This window comes from Ursus maritimus, unplaced genomic scaffold, assembly GCF_017311325.1.
Source record: "Ursus maritimus isolate PB19 unplaced genomic scaffold, ASM1731132v1 scaffold_29, whole genome shotgun sequence".
Lineage (NCBI taxonomy): Eukaryota > Metazoa > Chordata > Mammalia > Carnivora > Ursidae > Ursus > Ursus maritimus.
The window spans coordinates 29925659-29941278 of record NW_024425452.1 but is presented as its reverse complement, the minus strand read 5'-3'; the positions used below and the strand labels follow the sequence as shown (position 1 = coordinate 29941278).

The 15620-nt window shown below is 35.9% G+C and overlaps 1 long non-coding RNA gene across 1 annotated transcript in view; it reads left to right on the top strand.

Moving 5' to 3' along the window:
• The first annotated feature begins 459 nt into the window (after nucleotides 1–459).
• Nucleotides 460–15620, top strand: part of LOC103657409 — a 260401-nt gene continuing 245240 nt past the window's right edge. The window contains exon 1 of the long non-coding RNA XR_566832.2: nucleotides 460–513. This is a non-coding gene — a long non-coding RNA (uncharacterized LOC103657409). The remainder of the gene's footprint in view (nucleotides 514–15620) is intronic.

Below are 15620 nucleotides of genomic sequence, written 5' to 3'. Positions count from 1 at the left end.
ATATGTTGTGTTTTAGTTTTATTGTTTCCTGTTCTCAAGCATTTTAATCTGTAAGCTCCCCCCCTCCCCCAATGTAATGTTCTTGTCCAGTTTTGGATTTAGGATTATTCTAATCTCATAAAAGAAGTTGGGAAGTATTTCCTTTGTCTAGGTTATTTGAAAAAAATTGTATAATATTGGTTTTATTTCTTCTTAATGTTTGATAGAATTTACCAATGAAGCAATTCGGGACTGAAGTTTTCTTTATGGGAAATAATTACAAATTTGAATAGCTTATGTGGTTATTTGGATTTTGTTTTTTTTGTGGTAGTTTGGTATGCTGTATTTTTTAAAAGGATTTTCATCTAGTTTCTTGTAAGTTTTTGTATCTGTTGGCATGAAATTGCTCATAATATTTATTTATTATCCTTTTAATGTCTGTGGCTTTAATTATTAAGTCTCTTCTTTCACTCCTTATAGGTGCAGCTATCATCCTGATGGATGTGGTACAGCTTATGGAAGCTTTGCGCATTGGTAAGTGGCTGTTTTTATATAAGTAGTTATTTTAATATGGACCAAACTTGCTTTAAGTAAATATATCTCAGTCCTTGTCTAAATCAAAAGTGAGATGTTCAATAAAAGTGAGAGTTGCATCTTTGGCAAATATTAGGGAACTAACCTGGATTCAATAAGTATGGAGGCCATGCAGTACAGACCTTAGCAAGGCTATAGCTACAGGTGGCAGGGGGTGGAGGGTGTTTCATTAAATTCTGACCACAGTAACAGTAATAGAGTCCCAGACCTATGATGTACAGCTGTTGCAGCTCAATCTTGAATTATACAGGCTCTGGCTTTTGCAGTATATTTGGGCCAAGTGGGACCCCAGAGGCTTAGGGACAATGTGCAGCTGATGCAGTGGGGAAGAGAGTTTCTCCCCTTTTAATATATAAGATTTTCAGGTATTAAGACCTAGGAAAATTATTTGATGCTTCTTCTACAAAAGTTTACCGGCCAGGACTTAAAACTATAGCTAAGTTTTGTGAGTGGCTCAGAGCATTGATATGTGTGTTTCCAGCAGCCTGCGGTATGCAGAGAAGACAAGTGACTTCAGGTGTATTCTCTTTGTGTTGTTTTCAAGTGCATTCTGGTCCAAGGGAGGATCATGTAGACAGACTGACTGCTCGTGTTGTGTGTGCCTTGTCCACAGGCTTGTCAGGGATATTCCTCTCATCACGTGGCCTCAGTTGGCTCTGGGTTTAATTATGTAAGCACTGTCCCGTGACTTTGGAATTTCACAAAAATGGTGGCTTCATCCCTAAGTGTAGCATTTAATTATAAACAAATAAGCAACATCAAGGTTTCTGGTTCTTATGAAGATGATGAATGAGCCAGGGTGGTTAGCTTGCTCCCCCTAAATCAACCTTGGAGAAACTGCAGAACCAAGAGATAAAAATGGATTCGAGGAACTAACAACAACAGTCCATGAAGAAATCCTTGGGAGACTGAAGTCTGTGTTCATCCACTTTGTATATAAAAGATAGTTGGCTGCAGCCCAGGGTGGAGGGTGGCAGTAAGAGGGTTTGTTGGAGGAGCACAATGGATAAGACAAACAACAGAAATCTGTGGAGGGTGATTATGCAGCCTAAACAGATGTGGGTAGATAGGCCTAAGCAGTTTTGTAGCGAGACAGAGGCTAGTGCAGAAGGGTCATAGGGGAAATGGAAATGAAGAGGTTTTGAATGTGCAAGAAAGTGACCTCAGATAAGACCCAGTGACTAGGGCTAACATGACTGTAAATTCTTAAATTTTGCAAAAACACAGTAATAACATGAATGCTGGATCTTTGAGAAATAGATGAATTTTCTCTCCAGATAGAGTAAACATAGTGTCATTATTAGTATGAGAATTAAATGAAAAGATGCAACTAAAGTGCTTAGCCCAGAGCTAGGACAATAAATAGTTACTCAATAGTGCTCAATAAATGGTTACTATTTAAAATTATTTTAAAGATAAATTTAAGATGTAAGATATTCCTTGAGTGGCCAGTTGAAGTCATTTGATTAAAACCTCTGTCTTGCCCCTCTTTTTCTTCAGTATGACTATCAAAAGAAAAGGTCTTATAAGGCAAGAAGAAATATATATCTATGAAAAGCATGTATTCTTATATAGAAATCTGTGAACCTATACCTAGAAGTACCCAAGAAATCCTTTTGAGGAGTGGATGTAAATGATATTGGAGAGTATTAGAGACTGCTCGGGCAAATGAATATGTGTGATGTATTCTTGAAATAGATCACAGAAATTGCACAGAGACAAGAGATAAAGAAGGCAGGGCTTTCCCTTATCTAGAAATCTATTAGTTGGCTTATTCAATTAAAATCAGATACTATTTCAGACTATTCATTTTTAATAGGTATAAGAGTGATAAAGTGAATTCCTTTGCTCGTCCTAGTTCTGGCTGGGAAGGAGCTATTAGTTGATGACATGGAAGTGATTGAAACTTGGAATAAAGCAACTATTTGTTATGCCAATTCAAAAAAACCTACAGTAAATTAATGTGTGATAAAACAAATAACCATATACTTATCACCGGGATTTAATAATTACTGACATTTTGCCTAGGAATCAGTTCTTTCTCTGGTTTTCTAATACTGTCAAATGCCAATATGAAAAATACTACGTTAGTTATAACAGTTCGATAAGTCAAAAATCATGGAATAGAGCCATTTATCAGGATAGTACTGCCTCCTGATTTTATATTATGCGTCATGTTCATTTTTGCAATTCTGCTGCGTCTTGTGGGTGCATTCCCTTTAAGTTTTTCATGAGCAGTCGTCATATCTGTGATTTCCCCCTTTGAAACAAGTGGGTGGCCATTTACTCAGTGGAATGTGTTATTTCTTAATAAAAAGAAGAGATCATCAGTGAAATACTTTGGATATGAGGATACTGTACAGAGAAAAGGTAAGAAATCAATAATCTGATTTTTACTGATATGGAAAGTAATGATCAGGAATACCTATATATATCCAATACAAAGGTAGAGTGACTTCTATTTCAAAATAAATCTTGAATTTGTAAATAAAATAGTACTTCACCTTTATATAATGTTACTAATGCTATTCCTTTCAAGAGCTCAAATTTTTTTCAAATTTATTTCTCCATTTATTTTCATTACAAATCTGATGTAGATAAGAAGGGGTAGATATAATTTAATGGCTAACATTCTAAAGAGAAAATACATCTTTTGGAAATTTTATTTGAAAGTTGAGAAAATATGTTTTATTTTCCCTTGCCAGAAATTGTGAAGACTATAAAACATATCAAAACATATATAGTATATAAGTATCCCTTTTTGCTTGAAAATTTATATTATTGATGCTTATAACCCAGAGACTAGAAAAATGAAACACATAAAAATACTATATGCTTTTTTTTATGACTATAGATGGGTGTCATTTGTCACTATACTTCTGAAAGCTATGAATTTGTCTATAGCAAATCCTGAAAGAATGAAATCAGCTTAAGTATATGCCTTGGTAAAAGTAGTATAGAGCGAAGAATTTTAGCAGGCTTGATGAGGTCCTGTTAGATACAAGTAAGAAAGATCATTAACACTGCTTAAGAAAATACTCTAATAATTTTCTGATAATTCAAACCCTGTGCATGGAATGCTCATTGAAATGTTTGAAATCATATTTTTCATTGAAGAATATATACTCAAGTATTATTAGGTCTACTCTATGCTTATAGAGATTAAAGATAATTTTACTTACCTACTTATATTTCTAGTATTTTTTTGTCGATTTTTTATGTGTTGGTCAATAAAGATTTGTTAGTCTTGGTGAAGCAAATTATGGGGATAATTTTGTTTTAGGAGAATTAGTCTGGATGTTCTCTGTTGATAGGGGACAAGACTTGGGGAAGAGTGGCAGAAGAGACTGGTTATTCTTGATTCCTGCCACCCCTTCTCTCTCAGGGATTTTTCCTTCACTCTCCAGCAGGAGAACATTGGGACTTTTAGAGGGGTGCATGGCCATCCGTTTCCCAGTTTTCCTTTCATTTAACTGTGGCTATGTGATATGTTCTAGCCTAGGGTTTGTGAGGGAAAATGATATGTCATACTTCCAAAGACATGACCTTAAAGGAAGGGGCTATACTGTTTGTCCCCCCTACTTCTATCCTGCTGCTATGTGAGAGAGAAATGATCTATCTTTTCAAAGGTACATTAACTCAGGTTTCTATTTCATGCAGCTAAACCTATATCCTAATTAACTTAAAATTTATTATGTGCATATAGAGTACTGCATATAACAAAAACTTAAATAGGTGAATTTGTTTCATGGTTTCAAGGATATAGAGACATTGCACCGTGTAAAAAAGATGGCTTTTTTTTTTTTTAATGGTGTAGCAAAATAGTGGCAAGTATACCTCTGATATCTGGAGTAGCAGCTTATGGGCCAAGTGAGCCAATAACTCTCTAGGGGGAAATGGCAGGAAAAATTCAATGTCTGTTGACCGTTCCTTACCTCTTTCAAAAGGCGCTACAACAGAGAGGAGAACTCAGGTTAGAACTAGCTAGTTTGCCAGTAGAAATGCAAAGGAACATAACTCTGCTGAGAGACTTTGTGCCTGAGGCGATCTCAGATAACTGGGGGTTTTGTAATTTGGGGCTTTGCCCAGCTGAAAAAGTCAACTGATTCTGTAATTCAAATTCAAGCAATTATAAAACTGTCAGTTTAAGCAAAAGATAAAGAATAGGGCTCAAACCTTTTCAAGCATCACTGTCAGACTATGGGAACCTTTCTAGCCGAGGAGATGAGCTGAAGGGCATTGCCTTGCCCCTTAAGTCTCAATCGGCTTCCAATGGCTGCTGGTTGTGCCAGAGAGTGTTGTAGGCATAGCACAGAGATAGTAAATAAAATGTCAGTCCTCAAGCCTTGCAACCGTCTGTGGTTGCGTTTGGCTGTGTTTATCCCTGGAAAACTAAAAAACTAGAAGCCTAGTGAGTTTTTGAGGGAATGTTACTGCCAAATACTCCAAATGCCCGGGCTGCAGAAGCTTGTGATTTTTTTGACCTCTAAAGCAACATTGAAATCTGCAAACTTACACTGGTTAGAAATAGATTGTGAAAGCTGTGCTCACTTCAGATGTATCTAAGGAGGATAATGGACAGGAAAGAAACCCCTAGAGAGCAAAACCAGAGGCCTGTGAGGAAAATGGACAAGTAGACAGCAGAACTGATGGCTTCTAGGTTGGCTAACTGAGAACCTTATGAGCTCTTGGAATTTTTACAGTGTAGGAACATTATTTTTTCAAATTTAAGATTAATTTTTAATTTAAGTATACATATCACATAAAAGTTTTATGTCATAAAAATATGCCCCATATTCAATAATTTTAAAGATACACAGTTACTTATATACACTTTTAATCTGGTTTATCTATTATCATGAACCCTTTTGGTCCTTGAACTTGCCTTTGTTTCCTGTCCTAAGGCTTGGTGCAGATATAGCTACCCTATTGGGGAGAGGCAAGAAGTCAAGGATACTAGAGCAATCAGTCCCAGTTATCAATGAGTCTGAGAGGCATTCAGCACCATGACTGTTATTCAAATGTAAATAAGCAACTAATCTATATGAGTGACCTTCATGAGGTTTTTGTACATAAAATGTATTTTATATCACTAAAGATATTTGATAATTAGATAGCTTTTATTGTGGTTATGCTGTATCTCCCCTATGATTTGGTATATTGGATAAGAAACTACCCCACCTCCTTTTATTTTTTTTGGAGGGGGTAGCAAATGGCTAGACCATATCTGGACTTGCAACAAAGGAGTGCATATCATTGAAAACAATTGGATTTTGAGCTGATGCAATAACTGGATACAGCCTTGAGGTGGTAGTCCTTTGAGGTCTGGGTCAGAATATTGTATATATTGGAGGAAGAGTGCCACTCAGGTGTTTTTAAGAGAGCTTCTGCAGCAAGGAGTGCAGTCAGCTGTGGTGCCTTTGAGATCTGTGAAAGCGTTCAAGCCGAGTATACACTCTCCCTGACTCTGGGCAACTATAACCAATGATTGAGCATGGTGGAGTTTCTAAGTGCCGGCCATTGCTGCCCAACATGAGACTCATGCAGAGGGCAACTTTTGCTTTTTAGCTCCCTGTTGGGCTGGTTGAGTGTTTTATTTATTTTTTTTTTAATTTTTTATTTTTTTTGAGTGGTACCAGAGTCTGGATTCTTTTTACTCAAACCTCCTTTCTTCCTTTCCTTTTATAGGTATCAGGCCTCTATTGGATACTGGAAGCTTTTCTGCTTATTCCCACTCCCTCTTGTCTTTATCTTTCATGGGCATCCCCACCTAGTACATCTCTTGCACTTCTGTGACTTGACCACTGCTTCCTGAAGGTTCAGAATGGACACAGGCATACGTGCAAATGCTTCATTGTAGAGCCAAGTGATATGCTAGTATCACATTTCTTTGTCTGTGGAATTTGAGTTACTACCCCTGTGCCACTCAATGGAAAATGTTTCTGTCCAAATAGATTCTCCTTTCTACACTTTACCAAATGTCTTTGTTTTATCCTCAAGTTTTTCCAAACTCCCAACCATATTATCTATTTTATTTATTCTCATTTTTCCCTGAATCATTCCACTCCTACCCTGGCTCCAGTCTTTACTAGGTTTCTCTAAAATAGCTATGTGTTGTCAGCCTGGAATTTCCCTTCACTACTCTCTTGGGGTGGGAATCATTATCTGGGGAGGGGGAGCCCTAGACCTTCTTTCTTCTTTGTTTTGATGGAGTACTTTTCTATTCCCTTAAAATACATTTTTATTCCTAGGAAAGTTTCACTTAAGGTAAAATTCTGAGTTCCTGCATGTTCAAAAATGTTTTTATTATGAATTATGAGTGATTATTATGTTGGCTATTGAAGTCTGGGATAAAAAAATCATTTTGTCTGGGAATTTTGAAGGCCTTGTACCAGAACACATCCTATGTTCTTTAAAAGGTTTTATTTATTTATTTGAGAGAGAGCAAGTGCAAGTGTGGGGAGGGGCAGAGGGAGAGGGAGAGAGACAAGCTCAAGCAGACTCCCCTCTGAGCCCGATGCAGGGCTCCATCTCATGATCTGGAGAACATGACCTGAGCCAAAACCCAGAGTGGGACGCTTAACTGATGGAGCCACCCAGGTGCCCCTCTACCCATCCTATGTTCTGATGATTCTCTGTGATTCCCATTCCCTTGCAGATAAGCTCTCTTTTCTCCTTGGTAGCTTTTTTTTTTTTTTTTTTTTTTAATCTTCAGAGGTAGGACATTTTACTGGGACATTTCTAAGTCCTGGGCACAGAATGAGTCCTTTCAGTCTGAAGACCAGATCCATCTTTAAAGAAATTATCTATTAGCACTTCTGCGATAATTTCCCCTCTTCTTTCTTTTTTATGTGTCCTTCTGAAATTCTTACTGGGATGTCTTGGAATAATCCTTTGCATCTCTTATCTTTTCTCTCATGTTTCAGTTTCCTTGTATTGTAATCTGGGAGATTTCTTTAGATTTATTGTCTAACTTTTCTATTGAATTTTATTTGACAATCAAATTTTAATTTCCAAAAGTTGTTGCTGTTGTTATCTGGTACTGTCTTGTACATACTGTCTTGTGGTTATTTTATCAATACAGTATCTTTTTAAGAAGTTAATTATTTGGGGTGCCTGGGTGGCTCAGTTGGTTAAGCATCCAACTCTTGGTTTCAGATCAGGTCATGGTCTTGGGGGTGGTGAGATTGAGCCCCACATCGGGCTCTGTGCTCAGCATGAGTTGGCTTGGGATTCTCTCTCTCTGTCCCTCTGCCCCTCTCCCATTCATGCTCTCTCTCTCTCTCTCTCTCAAATAAATAAATAAAACCTTAAAAAAAATAAGTTAATCATTTGAGGGGAAATATACATTCAAAATAGTATTTTTGTGATTTATATATTATAAATATATAACAGAATGAATACCCATGTACCTCTCACCCCAGTAAGAAAGGAAGCAGCAGCACCACAGAGGCTCCTGTGTTCTCTTTGTCATATTTCCCCTCGCCATCCAGAGATCGCTCCTACACTGCAGGTTGTATTAATCATTCCTTTGGTTTTAAAAATAGTTCTATCATCTAAGTATGTATTCCTAAACACCAGTTATTTAGTTTTGCCTATTTTTGAACTTTATAGATGGATTCATACTGCATGCCTCTTTGTGCATTTTCGTTTGATTTTTGAAATTGCTTATTCACTGATAGCTTCCACTCTGTTCTTTGTGGTTGGCAGCTTGTATCTTTAAAAAAAAAAGCATTATCATTTTAATTACTTGAGAGAGAGAGAGACAGAGAGAAAATGAGTGGGGACAAGCAGACTCCCCCTGAACCAGGAGACTGACATTAGGTTCAATCCCAGAAGCCTGAGATCATGACTTGAGCTGAAGTCAGATGCTTAGTCAACTGAGCCACCCATGTCCATAAATGTGTGTTCTTAGCCTCTCATATTAAACTAGAAGCCTAGATGAGATACTGTTTGAAGTATGTGAATCATGCTATTTTATTAATTCATACTTGGTCTTATTAGTCTATATATATGTATATATAATATATATTATACTATATGTATATATATGAAATATGAAAGTAACAATTTAAAAATATTTTGTAATTCAAAATCTGAACTAAGTTTTTTGAGGAACTGGTGGGATGTGATGGGCTTTGGGATCAGCCAAATATGGGTTAAAATCCCTACTCCACCATCTTTTATTTTTTATTTTAATTTTTAAAGTTTTTATTTATTTATTTTTTTAGTAATCTCTACACCCAATATGGGGCTTGAACTCATGACCTCAAGATCAAGAGTCGCACGCTCTTTTGACTGAGCTGATAGGCACCCCTCCACCATCTTTTATTTTATTTTTATTTTTTAATAATATTTTTTATTATGTTATGTTAGTCACCATACAGTACATCCCTAGTTTTTGATGTAAAGTTCCATGATTCATTACTTGTGTACAACACCCAGTGCACCATGCAATACGTGATCTCCTTAATACCACCTTTTAGATAAGAGATGTTCGGTACATCACTTAGCGCCTAAATTCCCCAATATGGCCCCTCTGTAAATGGGGTTAAAAATACCCACCCCAAAATATTATTTGATGATTAAATAAGGTAGAATATATGAAGGATTTAACTTAGTGCTCAGCACCATAGTAAATACTTAATAAACATAGTTTCTGTTCCTCCCCCTTCTTAAAGAAAAATGAAACTTTTTCTGTCCTAATAAATCTTATAAGTAGGTCTAGTTTTATGACCTGTGCAGTCACACAGGGCCCTATACTCAGAAGGGCCCAGTGCTTGGTTTAATGCTCTATTGTCACTGTCTTGAAATTGTTAATAATTTTATCTTTGAGATTGTGTTATGTAAGTGAAGTCCAGTGGGACAATAGAGCGTGCATTGCACAGAGGTGGTACATTTAACATGTGTGTCCACCTTACCTTGCCACTCCATTGACGTAATGGAACTAACATGCTCCACGAACACAGAATTACAGTGAATGAACGATGTGTGGGAGTTCAGTGACACTCAGACAAGTACAAGGTTAAGTTTTATGCCTCTGACCAAGTAGGGGTGCTGGCAGCCCTGAGACACCACACTTTTTTGGAAGCAGCATCTGCTTTGAATGTGGAAGAAAGGCAGTGGCATTTTGAGAAACACAAATGACCATGGAAAACTGTGTTGGCTCTCTGTTAGCCAATTATGCTAGAAATGATAGTAAAGAAAAGGAAAGGTAGGGTAACCCATAGTTCCTTTTCCTTTTAGGCCTTCCTTACTTAATACTAAGCCAAAGGTAGAAAGTTTTGGTAGAATGTACTGGTACCAAAAAATGAAATAAGAACAGTTAAGTTAGTTTTATGTAATATTTCCACTCTTCTGCTAAGAATGAACTATATCAATTGTGTAATTTCAATGATTCTGCATATCATTACATGGTCTTGTATTTAAAAACTGTTATTGCATAAGGTAAATGTAAATGGTAGGAGTAGGACTAATAATTTAAAATTTTAATTTTTTAAAAACTTAGAATGGCATTAAGTAGGAAATAAGAAACACCATAACAAGTTAAGAGAGAGACCATGGAAGAAAGGGAAAAACTGTACATTTTAATAACTTCAGTAGTCCCCCTCCTCAGTATTTTGAACAAGAGACTCCATGCTTTTGTTTTACACTAGGCCTCACAAAATATGTAGCTAGCTCTGCTCATAAGAACTTTTACTGTATTTCAAAGCCTGTACTTTATCAACACAATCTGGAAAATGATAGCCAGTAAGTTGTATTTCCAATTTTCTTTAATGAAAGATGCAGGCAATATCATAGGACACAATCTAGTATTGCTTTTAGGTGATTGTTTTTGCTGAATTGGTGAGTTCAGGCCAAATAACCTTGCTTAAATAGGTAAAGTGGAAAAGAAAGAGATAGTAAATCTTTATATTTCGTGGTTTTAGGAGAAGAAATTAAAGAACAAGAGTGTGTAGACAAGGTGCCAAATATGAATGCCTTTTAGGGTTATTTTACTCTTTTATGAAAGGTTTGTGTGCGAGTGTCAGTAGAAGATTCTAGAATTCAGCATCACCCAAGGCTCCTACCAGTCCTGCTAGGCTGATAGATATTTAGTGTCTGGAGACTGACCAGAGAAACAGAATAGAATTGAATGTTTTTTTTTTTTTAATTCGTGAGAAAAAATTCACATAAAATTCATCATCTAATTAAAGACAAAGGACCAAAGAATAATTGATGGCACTAGTGAGTCAAATCCGTATTTGTAATTTTAAAAATAGGGGGCGCCTGGGTGGCTCAGTCATTAAACGTCTGCCTTCGGCTCAGGGCGTGATCCCGGCGTTATGGGATTGAGCCCCACATCGTGCTCCTCCGATGGGAGCCTGCTTCTTCCTCTCCCACTCCCCCTGCTTGTGTTCCCTCTCTCGCTGGCTGTCTCTCTCTCTGTCAAATAAATAAATAAAAATAGAACTTGTTATAATTTAGAATAAGTTTTACAGAAAATATGCTGTAAAAGGGGATAGCAACGAAGATGAAAGCCATTGACAAGAGAAAAGGAAGAAAGATTAAGGATCCTATAAGCAAGACTGAAGGGAAGTTTTGTGGAAGAGTTTCAGGGAAGTTTTTCTTGCGATTACTTACTTCTCAAGAGAGTATAAGGTTGATGGATGGTTTCAGAACTTCAGCCATAATGCTCAATTGTGTGTTACTTGTTTCACTTTAGAAAGGCATACAAATGTCACAGCAATCTCTGTGGCTTGACTGCCTTGAAATAGGTAGCTACCTGTAGGTGGCAGTGCTCGCATATTTGCTCAGACCAGAGTTGTTGAAAGAAAGTTAATTATTGAGAATTCAGGATCTAAAGAAAAGAAAACCAGTTTTGTTTAAAATGCATACCTGCACAAGCACACAGAAGCACTTCTTTATTCAGACATCAGTGCTTTGAATATGTAAGGTTGACATATGGATAAATTCAGAGCCTACAGGAAAAGTTAAGACAAAGTCTAACACATAAAAAAGCAAGCAAGAAGGGAAAATATTGCCTTTTTTAGATACCACCACTTCCCTTTTGTTTTTTCTTCTTATTGACAATTGTCATATATTATAATAGAATATTATTTTCTTAATCTTAATCTTCACTCAGAGTCTGGAGTTCTTGGAGGGATCTTTGTTCTATGAGAGACTGAAGGCATTTTCTTGCTGGTCGGACTGCTTTAATATGAATGTATATGACATGTGATCAGTAAGCAAGAAACAAGGTGCTCAAGGTTAAAGGCTTCAGGCTTTTTAATTGTTGAATTAATACTTTATCTTCCTAGGTCCTTTTAAAAAACCTTTTAAATTATGGAAGTAAACTCCTTCTCTTAGCTTGTTTTCCACAGGTAAAAACTGAAATTTCAAAAGAAGGAATGAACAAGGTGTGTACATCTTTTGAATTGGTAGTTGTATAAAATAAAAGATAATTTATTATGAATAGATTTTGATTGCTGATGATCATTACTTTTTTCCCCCAAATGCTTGTGGGCAGTCTCTTTTATTATTTCATAGTAGTAGTAATAATAATAACAAACACAATTTATGGTACTTACTATGTGCCAGGAACTACTGGACTTTATATGTATGTATCCATATAATACTTATGATTAACCCTATAAAGTACTTACAATTATTCTCCTTTTACACACAAAGAAAATGAACCACAGAGGTGTTAAAAAATATGCTAAGGCACACATCTAATAAGTGCTTAATGCAGAATCGAACTCAAGTTATCTGGTACCACTACACTGTGCTGCTTTCTGAACTTTTATCTGTGATTTTATAATTTGGAATCAATTTCTTAAATGCAATGAAGTGATGTTGTCATATGATGATACTGTATTTGGATTTAAGTCTTTGTATTTTGATTATAATGCACATTTTGAAAATTAGGAATAAGAGGGGCATCTGGGTGGCTCAGTTAAGTTTCTGCCTTCAGCTCAGGTGATGACTTGGGTCCTGGGATCGAGCCCTGCATTGGGCTCCTTGCTCAGTGGGGAGTCTGCTTCTCCCTCTCCCTCTGCCCCTCCCCCCTGCTTGTGCTCACTCTCTGTCTCTCTTTCAAATAAATAAATGAAATCTTTAAAAAAAAAAGAAAATTAGGAATGAGAGTAAAAATATTTTGTTTAAAAATTTGTGAAGATATGGAAAATTTATTATGTACTATCTGGGTTTTGAGAGAAATTTTAGGTCTCCTTATTGGTTGTTATACTGGAAATGGAAATGATAGCTTTTTCTGTAGTGGCTGAGTTTGACTGCATTCAAGTGCCAGGCAGGAAGATCTGCCTCTTGCTTCTCTATATATAGAATAGGGGTTTACATAATTTTATGTGATTGATACCAGTCAGCAAAGGAGAGTCTGAAGATAGCACTTGCAGACATGTTAGAGCCTAACAATACTTTTTAAAAAAAGATTTATTAATTTATTCGAGAGAGAGAGTAAGAGCTGGAGCGGGGGCAGAAAGAGAGGGAGAGAATCTCAAGCAGACTCCCTGAAGAATGTGGAGCCTGATGTGGGGCTTGATTTCATGACCCCGAGATCATGACCTCAGCTGAAATCAAGAGTTGGGTGCTTAACTGACTGAGCCACCCAGGCACCCCAAACCTGACAATACTTTTGAGAGAAGGTTGCCTATTATAAACCTGCCAAAAATACAAACTAATACAGGAATCAAGAATGGAAAAGATGTAGAACTTCAATAAGTATTTGTTGATTTGATGTTATTTAGTTCCAAATTATTTAAAGATTATTGTTCTGTGGCACTTTGCTTATCTCTTCGTATGTTCTTCTTATTATTAGCCAGTCTCCTCTGCTTTCTTCATGCATTTGTGAAAACCATATTTTTGTATATTAGTGATGCATTTTTAGGAAGAGAAGATGATGGGATGGTACTGAATAAATGGCCTTTTCATTGCAGTTACAGCATATGTATTCAAGCATAAATAACCAGAAATCTCCAAACCATGGCAGTGTATAATTTATAATATTCAGATCAATAGGAAATTCTGTGACTAAAGAATAAGGGTAATTCTCAATGATCATAATACTGTATCCTGTATGATTAGAAATGAGTCTTGCAGCTAATTAAGAATTAAGTTATTAAGCAAATTTCTCCACCAACAAAAAGTACAAATAAAAGAGACCCATTTTTATCTACCAAACGGGCAATAAAAATGGATTTTACTCAGTGATAGATGGTGTAGGGGAATGGGTGTCATATACTCTTGAAGGGGAGTCAACTAATATAATTTTTATAGAAGGCAATTTAGCTACATATATATATATATCTGAAGTCTTAAAATGTTTGTACTTTTTGACACAGTAATCCCAGTTATAAGAATTTATATTGAGATAATATTTGATGCATGTATATAAGGATAATTATCTAAATATTGTTTATAAAAACCCCAAATTGAAAAACAACCTTTGTGTCCAATAATGATAATTTATTATTAAACTACGGTACTGCCTAAAACAACAACAAAAAATTCAGGAAAATATTTAATGACTTGGAAAGTTGTTTACAATATATTTTAAGCAAAAAAGATTGTAAAACTATATATCACAATTATATTTTTTGTGGGAAAAAACTATAGAGTAAAATAACAGAAGAGAATATGTGTCAAATGGGTGGCTGGATTTGCCTCTGTATGGTGGGCTTATGGGTGATTTTACTTTCTTCCTTATTTTTTTTTTTAAGATTTTATTTATTTATTTGAGAGAGAGAGAGGGAGCGCGTGCACTACTGGGGAGGAGGGATAAAGGGTGAGGGAAAGAATCTCCAGCAGACTCCCTGCTGAACATGGAGCCTGATGTGAGACCCGATCCTATGATCCTGAGATCATGACCTGAGCCAAAATCAAGAGTCAGATGCTTACCTGACTGAGCCATGTAGGTGCCCCTTTCTTTATAGGTTTTTTAATTTTCAAAGTTCTACAGTGAACATATATTGTATTTGTAGTGAAATACATTAATAGTTATATTTTTCCCAGAGAAAAGAAATATAACACTTTATTGTTATTACTGTAAACACTGGATAATCAATTGTTATATCAACATACTTTGAAATAGCCTTTTACAAATAAATAGGCCAACTTCCTTTTTTAGATAATAAAGTAGCATATATTCAGACCTACTTTCCCATTGAGAACAACTAGAAATGCTAGATAAATCACAAACATATTTTGGGAGAATGTTTGTTTGAAAGCACTGGAGAGCTAAAAGTCAATAGGAGTTGAAGGCCAAGATCTCCAAGAGAAAGAAGTGCATTGAGATTAATCCAATATTCTGCAGTGCTTGTCCTTTGCAGGATTTACTAATTTGGAAGCAGCAGTTGAGAGGTTGAGAAACTGAGCAGAAAATTATGATTAAAAGACTAAGAATCTAAGCAGGGCCCTCAGTTATTTCTGTTCACTGGGGAGATAAAAACTTAAATTCAGTGCACATTAAAGAGCAGGGGACTTTATTAACCATGCAAGCTGTATTTGAGAAGCCTGAAGGGCTATATTTCTAAGAGTAATGGCCAACTGGACAGAACCATCATAAGGGCTGAAACTCAGCTTTGAAATAGATTAATTATGATTGAATTAAGGTAATCAGCCTCCATTCCTTCTGATAGAAGTTTAACTGAATACTTTTTGGAAGTACATGACATTTTAAATCTTAATTTGTTCCTTCAAAATATCCCTTCAAAATGCTTGTTAGTAAATAAAACCTTATTAAACATACTAAAGACCAGGTTCAAAAAATGAAAAGCCAGAAGAAAAAAAAAAAAGAAAAGAAAAACCGAGAGAGTAAAACAGACCAAACAAACAAACCCATAGGTAATCCAGGTATTGGATGAATCACACATGGACTTAACAATAAGTGTGATTAATATGTTCAAAATATAAATGGTGAGATAGGGAATTTGAATTAAAAAATAGGAAAAAATTATAAAATGAAAAATAAAATAACAAATTTAATTTTCCATAGGGGAATTTAACAACAAATTTGACACAGTTGAAAAATTAGTGAATTGGAGGATGAG